Genomic DNA, 8,343 nt, shown 5'->3' on the forward strand with positions numbered 1-8,343 from the left:
TTTCACCTATGCTAGCATGGGATTTCATGTGACTGCCTTTGAGACATCTGTGCTCCTATGAAAAGCTCATTTATAATTTGATAAGCAACCACAATAAACACATTTTTTCGCAGAGTTATGAGTTGTTCATATCATTGCTTTGGTCTGTCACTGAGCTCCTGTACAGTTTAAGATGTTTCTTCTCATCTCACCATGAAAGTCCATCAGACATACCATTTTTATTTCTTTCATTTCCTTATTCCACAGCAGTGAAGTGAACATTGGCAGAAGTTTTTTTGGTTGTTTGTCTTTTCTTAATTTATCTCGAAACTGACTAATTTCAGACAGCTAGATCAAAGGGTAAAGGTCAAAGCTAGTTCCGGTGTAATTCAAAGTGTTATTAAGACCAATTAATACTTACATAAATTAATGCACTATGAAAATTGGCATCAGTGAAATCTATTTCAATATAACTCTTTTCACCAGTTTTGAAATTTTGTCTTATGCTTCATCCCTATGTATTAAAGTGTATATTTCTTGACTTTTGTAGTTTGTATTGATGATAAACTTTCAGAAAATAGTTTGGGAAAGGAAATTGTATATTGGCTTATACTTGCACATCACAGTCCATCACAGAAAAAAACAGCTGAAGAAGGAGCTCAGAGAAGGGACTTGGAAGAGAAACTCACATAGACATGTAATGTACCTTACTGACAACCTCCCTCTGGCTTATTAATGGTATTTTTTTTTAACAAAGCACCCATTTGCATAGGAATGTCATTGCTAAAACTTGGCCTGATCTTCCTGCATGAATTATCAATTAAGAAAATGCTTCCACAGTCTTGTTAATCTACCAGATAATCTTATCAGGGAACTTCTTCAGTTGAGTCTTCCTCCTCAAAGGTGGGCCATTCAATAGGAAATTAACTAGGATAGATATTTTTTTTATCATCACTTTTCGAAATACTGACCTCATTTTTTTATCTGTTACATTATGTGAATGTCATGTCTATAATTTTGTGACTTTGGGACACAGAAGCAGCAGTAATGAAAAATAACCAAGGAAACATAGAGTGACAAGTTGAGTTTCTCATTAAACTCCCATCCATTTCTTCTTCCAAATCTACAATTGAAAGTCAATTACCTTGGAAAGTCATGTATCTCAAAAATTAGATATGGTTTATGGAAAGAGTAGCTTCAAATTTTAGAGGAGAGAGAGACAGAGTCAGAGACAGAGACAGAGGGACAGAGAGAGTGTGTGTATGTTTCTACATTTTAAAATGGAGTCTGCAAATATTAAAAATTAAGAGCCAGGTCACAAGTAACTTGAGGTTCTGTTGATTCATATAGTACTTACCTACACTACTCAGTACTAATGTTGTAATATCAAAAGAAAAACCCTATAGACAACAAATGAATAAGTATAACTGACTTCCCACCAAAGTTTATTTAAAAAAATTATAATGCTAGTCTTAGTCTTTGAGATACAGTCTTCTGTTACAGATTTTATTGAACATTTACATGTGGAAATTTCAGGAACAAAAAAGTTAGGCTCATGAGTTGAATTTGTAAAGGTACTTGTCAACAAGCTAACAACTTAAATACCTCCACAGGACCTACATGATAGACAGAGAACTGACTCCAACCTTACCTCTGAATCCCACCCACATACAATGGGACAAAAACACCAATAACAAACAAACAAACAAACAAACACACACACATACACACACACACACAAACGCACACAAATGCACACACACACTTTCAATACATGTAATTAAAGCACTCAATAAATGTAATTTTTAAATATGGAAGAATGAATGATTTAAGAAAACAGATATAAATGTTTAATTAATAAAAGAAAATAGCCCCAAACCCCATGGGAAAGAGAGAAAGGTGGGGACTCCTGAAACTGCAGGGCAGGAGAGACCGCCAGTACTGCCCACTCTTTCCCACATCCCTGGCCCAAAAGGAAACTGTATAGGACCTCTGGGAACAGGAAGATAGGGTCACACAAGCTTCAGGAGCACTGCAGTCCAGTCCTCGCCCGAATATGAAGAGACCTGGTCAAACAGTTCCCTGCTCCCAAATCCTATAGGAGGGAGAGCTCGACCTTCAGAGGGGCCAACAGGCCAGGGAAGCCAAAGAAGACTACTCTCTGACCACATTTCTGACTCTAGAGGAAAATGCCTAGTGCCATCTATGCCCCCTGTGCAAAGGGTCTCTGGAGAAGTTGGGACAGACCCTTCTGGTAGCTGCCTCATGGGGAGATGAAATGCAGACCCCAAGGAGCGACTGCAAGCCTGAGACCAGAATTTTCTGCTCCAAATGACCTGCCAGGTGGACTCAGGACACACGCCCACAGGAACAGCTGAAGACCAGTAGACAGGAACGACTACAAGCCTGAAAGCAGAACACTCTGGCCCCATAGCTGGCTGAAAGAAAACAGGAAAACAGGTCCTCAGCACCCCTGACACACAGGCCTATATAACGGTCTAGCCACTGTCAGAAATAGCAGAACAAGGCAACACCAGAGACAACCTGATTGAAAGAGGCAAGTGCAGGAACCCAAGCAACAGAAACCAAGACTGCATGTCATCATCAGAGCCAAATTCTCCCACCAAAGCAAACATTAAATATCCAAACACACCAGAAAAGCAAGATCTAGATTTAAAATCACAATTGATCATGATGATAGAGGACTTCAAGAAAGACATAAAGAATGCAGGAAAACACAAATAACCAAGCAGAAGCCTATAGAGAGGAAAAGCAAAAATCCGTGAAACAATTACAGGAAATCACAATCAAACAGGTAAAGGAATTAAAAATGGAAACAGAAGCAATAAAGAAAGCACAAAGGGAGACAACCCTGGATATAGTAAACCAAAAAAGAGAAAAGGAGCCATAGATACAAGCATCAACAACAGAGTACAAGAGATAGAAAAGAGAATATCAGGAGCAGAAGATTCCATAGAAATCATCAACACAACGTTCAATGATAATGTAAAATGGAAAAAGGTACTGATCCAAAACATGGACTCAATGAGAAGATCAAACCTAAGGATAATAGGTATAGAAGAGAGTGAAGACTCCCAGCTCAAATAACCAGTAAATATCTTCAACGAAATCATAGAAGAAAACTTCCCTAACCTAAAGAAAGAGAGGTCCATAATCATACAAGAAGCTCACAGAACTACACATGATTTGGAACAGAAAAGAAACCACCTGTCAAATAATATTCAAAGCATCAAATGCACAAAACAAAGAAAGAATATTAAAAGCAGTAAGGGAAAAAGGTCAAGTAACATATAAAGGCAGACCTATCAGAATAACACCAGACTTCTCACAAGAAAGTCAGAAGATCATGGACAGATGTCATACAGACCCTAAGAGAACACAAATGCAAAACTATCAATTAACATAGATGGAGAAACCAAGGTATTCCAGGAAAAAAACAAATTTACACAATATCTTTCTACAAATCCAGCCGTCAAAGCATAATAAATGGAAAAGCTCAACACAAGAAGGCAAACTACACCCTAGAAAAGGCAAGAAATAATAATTTTGCAATAAAATTAAGAAAAGACAAGCAAACATAATCTCACCTCCAAATACGAATGTAACAGGAAGCAACAATCCCTATTCCTTAATAACTCTCAACATCGGGGTACTCAATTCCTCAATAAAAAGAAAGAGATTAACAAACTGGATACACAATGAGGACCTAACATTTTGCTGCCTACAGGAAATAGACGTCACGGACAAAGACAAAAAGTACCTCAGATTAAAGGGTGGAAAACACCTTTCCAAGCAAATTGTCTAAAGAAGCAAGCTGGTATAGCCATAGTAATGACGAATAAAATTGACTTTTAACCAAAAGTCATCAAAAAAGATAAGGAAAGACACTTTATATTCATCAAAAGAAAAATCCACCAAGATGAACTCTCAATACTAAATATCTATGCTCCAAATACAAGGGCACCTGTATACATAAAAGAAACCTTACTAAAGTTCAAAGCACACATTGTACCCACCACGATAACAGGAGATTTCAACACCCCACTCTCATCAATGGACAGATCAAGGACACAGAAATTAAAGAGAGACATAGACAGACTAACAGAAGTTATGAACCAAATATACTTAAAAGATATTTATAAAACATTCTATCCTAAAACAAAGGATATACCTTCTTCTTACAACCTCATGGTTCTTTCTTCAAAACTGACCATATAATCGGTCATAAAAAAGGCCTCAACAGATACAGTAAGATACAAATAATTCCATGTGTCCTATCAGACCACCATGAACTAAAGCTTGTCTTCAATAATAATAAGGAAAGAAACCCACATATATATGGAAGTTGAATAATGCTCTACTCAATGATAACCTGGTCAAGGAAGAAATAAAGAAAGAAATTAAAGAATTCTTAGAATTTAATGACTATGAAGGTACAACATACCCAAACTTATGGGACACAATGAAAGCTGTGCTAAGAGGAAAACTCATAGCTCTGAGTGCCTACAGAAAAAAACAGGAGAGAGCATATATCAGCAGCTTGACAACACAACTAAAAGCTCGAGAACAAAAAGATGTAAATACACCCAGGAGAAATAGAAGGCAGGAAATAATCACACTCAGAGTTGAAATCAACGAAATCAAAATAAAAAGGATTATATAAAGAATCAACAAAACCCAAAGCTGGTTCTTTGAGAAAATCAACAAGATAGATAAAAGCTTAGCCAGACTAATGAGAGGACACAGAGAGTATATCCAAATTAACAAAATCAGAAATGAAAAGGGAGACATAACAACACAATGAGAGGAAATTCAATAAATTATCAAGTCCTACTACAGAAGCCTGTATTCAACAAAACTAGAAAATCTGCAGGAAATGGACAATTTCCTAGACAGATAACAGATACCGCAGTTAAATCAGGAACAGATAAACCATTTAAACAATCCCATAACTCCTAACGAAATAGAAGCAGTCATTAAAGGTCTCCCAACCAAAAAGAGTCAAGGGCTAGACGGATTTAGTGCTGAATTCTATCAGACTTTCATAGAAGACCTCATACAAATACTATCCAAACTATTCAACAAAATTGAAACAGATGAAGCTCTACCTAATTCCTTCTATGAAACCACAATTACTCTTATACCTAAACCACACAAAGACCAAACAAAGAAAGAGAACTTCAGACCAATATCCCTTATGAATATCGATTCAAAGATATTCAATAAAATTCTTGCACACCGAATCCAAGAGCACATCAAAACCATCGTCCTTCATGATCAAGTAGGCTTCCTTCAAGGGATGCAGGGTTGGTTTAATATCCAGAAAACCATCAATGTAATCCATTACATAAACAAACTGAAAGATAAAAACCACATGATCATTTCATTAGATGCTGAGAAAGCATTTGACAAAATACAACGCCCCTTCATGATAAAAGTCCTGGAAAGAACAGGAATTCAAGGTCCAAAGCTAAAAATAGTAAAAGCCACATACAGCAAACCAGTAGCTAATATCAAACTAATTGGAGAGAAACTTGAAGCAATCCAACTAAAATCAGGGACTAGACAACGTTGCCCACTCTTTCCCTTCTTATTTAATATAGTTCTCGAATTCCCAGCCAGAGCAATCAGACAACAAAAGGAGATCAAAGGGATACAGATTGGAATGAAGAAGTCAAAATATCACTATTTGCAGATGATATGATAGTATATTTAAGTGATCCCAAAAGTTCCACCAGAGAACTACTAAAGCTGATAAACAACTTCAGCAAAGTGGCTGGGTATAAAATTAACTCAAATAAATTAATAGCCTTCCTCTACACAACAGGGAAACAAGCCAAAAAAAATTAGTGAATCCACACCATTCATAATAGTCTGAAATAATATAAAATACCTCTATAGAACCTTAACAAATCAAGTGAAAGATCTGTATGATAAGAACTTCAAGACTCTGAAGAAAGAAATCAAAGAACGTCTCAGAAGATGGAAAGATCTCTTATTTTTTTTTTTTTGGTTCTTTTTTTCGGAGCTGGGGACCGAACCCAGGGCCTTGAGCTTCCTAGGCAAGCGCTCTACCACTGAGCTAAATCCCCAACCCCGAAAGATCTCTTATGCTCATAGATTGGTAGGATTAATACAGTAAAAATGACCATTTTACCAAAAGGGATCTACAGATTCAATGCAATCCCAATCAAAATTCCAAACCAATTCTTCATAGGGTTAGACAGAACAATTTGCAAATTCATCTGGAATAACAAAAAACCCAGGACAGCTAAAACTATTCTCAACAGTAAACGGACATCAGGGGGAATCACTATTCCTGAACTCAAGCAGTATTACAAAGTAATAGTAGTAAACGCTGTATGGTATTTGTACAGAGACAGGCAGATAGTCTAGTGGAATAGAATTGAAGAACCAGAAATGAACCCAAACACCTACGATCACTTGACTTTTGACAAAGGACCCAAAACCATCTAATGGAAAAAAAGATAGCAATTTCAGGAAATGGTGCTGGTTCAACTGGAGGTCAGCATGTACAAGAATGCAGATAAGACACATTCACGATATACAAATCTTAAGTCCAAGTATATCAAGGACCTCCACATCAAACCAGATACACTCAAACAAATAGAAGAAAAGGTGGGGCAGAATCTCGAACACATGGGCAATGGAGAAAATTTCCTGAACAAAACACCAATGGCTTATGCTCTAAGATCAAGAATCGACAAATGGGATCTCATAAAACTGCAAAGCTTCTGTAAGGCAAAGGATATTGTTATTGACAAAATGGCAACCAACAGACTTGGAAAAGATCTTTACCAATCCTACAACTGATAAAGGGGTCATATCCAAAATATACAACAAACTCATGAATTTAGACTGCAGGGAGAAAAGTAACCCTATTAAAAAATGGGGTTGAGTGCTGAACAAAGAATTCACAGATGAGGAATGCTGAATGGCTAAGAAGCACCTAAAGAAATGTTCAACATCTTTAGTCATAAGAGAAATGCAAATCAAAACAACCCTGAGATTCCACCTCACACCAGTGAGTATGACTAAGATCAAAAACTCAGGTGACAGAAGATGCTGGCAAGGAGGTAGAGAAAGAGGAACACTCCTCCATTGTTGGTGGGATAGCAGACTGTTTAAAGAATTCTGGAAATCAGTCTGGAGGGTTGTCAGAAAATTGGACATTGCACTACCTGAGGACCTAACTCTAACCTTTGGGCATATACCCAAAAGATGCTTCAACATATAACATAGACACATGCTCCACTATGTTCATAGCCACCTTATTTATAATAGCCAGAAGCTGGAAAGAACCCAGATGCCCTTCAACAGATGAATGAATTCAAATATTGTGGTTCATCTAGGCAATGGAGTACTTCTCAGCTATCAAAAACATAACTTTATGAAATTCGTAGGCAAAATGATGTAACTGGAAAATATCATCCTGAGTGAGGTAACCCAGTCACAGAAAAAAACACATGGTATGCACTCATTGATAAGTGGTTATTAGCCCAAATGCTCGAATTACCTTAAATGTACAGAACACATGAAACTCAAAATAGATGACCAAAATGTGAATGATTCACTCCTTCTCTAAAAGGGGAACAAGAATACCCTTGGGAGGGGTTAGGGAGGCAAAATTTAGAACAGAGACTAAAGGAACTCCAATTCAGAGCCTGCCACACAAATGGCCCATATATACAGCCACCAAACTAGGTAAGATGGATGAAGCAAAGAAGTGCACGCTGACAGGAATTGGATGTAGATCTCTCCTGAGAGACAAAGCTAGAATATTGCAAATACATAGGGGAATGCCAATAGCAAACCACTGAACTGAGAACAGAACCCCTGTTCAAGGAATCAGAGAAAGGGATGAAAGAGCTTGAAGGGGCTTGAGACCCCATATGAAAAATAATGTCAACCAACCAGGGCTTTCAGGAATTAAGCCAATTCTGAAAGACTATACAGAGGTAGACTCTAGGCTCCAACTGCATAGGTAGAAATACTACACTTGATCTTAGCCAAAAGGCCGAGAAGCGATGCATAGGGAGAAATAAATAGCCCAGTAAGGGTACCAGTGGAAGAGGAAGCCCTTGTTCCTGCCAAGACAGAACCCCCTCTCACCCGTGAGTAGGATTGTTGGGGGAAGGGTGGTAATGGGGGGACGACGGCGAGGGGAACACCCATAGAGAAGGGGAGGGGGAGGGGTTAGTGGGATGTTGGCCTGGAAGCCAGGAAAGGGAATAACAATTGTAATGTAAATAAGAAATACAGAATTTAATAAAGATGGAGAAAAAAAAAGAAAATAAAGATTTATAGTTTGTTGATATGTAT

The 8,343-nt window shown here is 37.6% G+C and overlaps 1 pseudogene; it reads right to left on the reverse strand.

Annotated features, from left to right (window-relative positions):
* Positions 1 to 7,846: 7,846 nt before the first annotated feature.
* LOC116911861 lies at positions 7,847 to 8,050 on the reverse strand (annotated as a pseudogene).
* Between the last annotated feature and the right edge of the window lie 293 nt (positions 8,051 to 8,343).

Source organism: Rattus rattus, chromosome 10, assembly GCF_011064425.1.
Source record: "Rattus rattus isolate New Zealand chromosome 10, Rrattus_CSIRO_v1, whole genome shotgun sequence".
In the NCBI taxonomy this organism is placed as follows: Eukaryota; Metazoa; Chordata; class Mammalia; order Rodentia; family Muridae; genus Rattus; species Rattus rattus.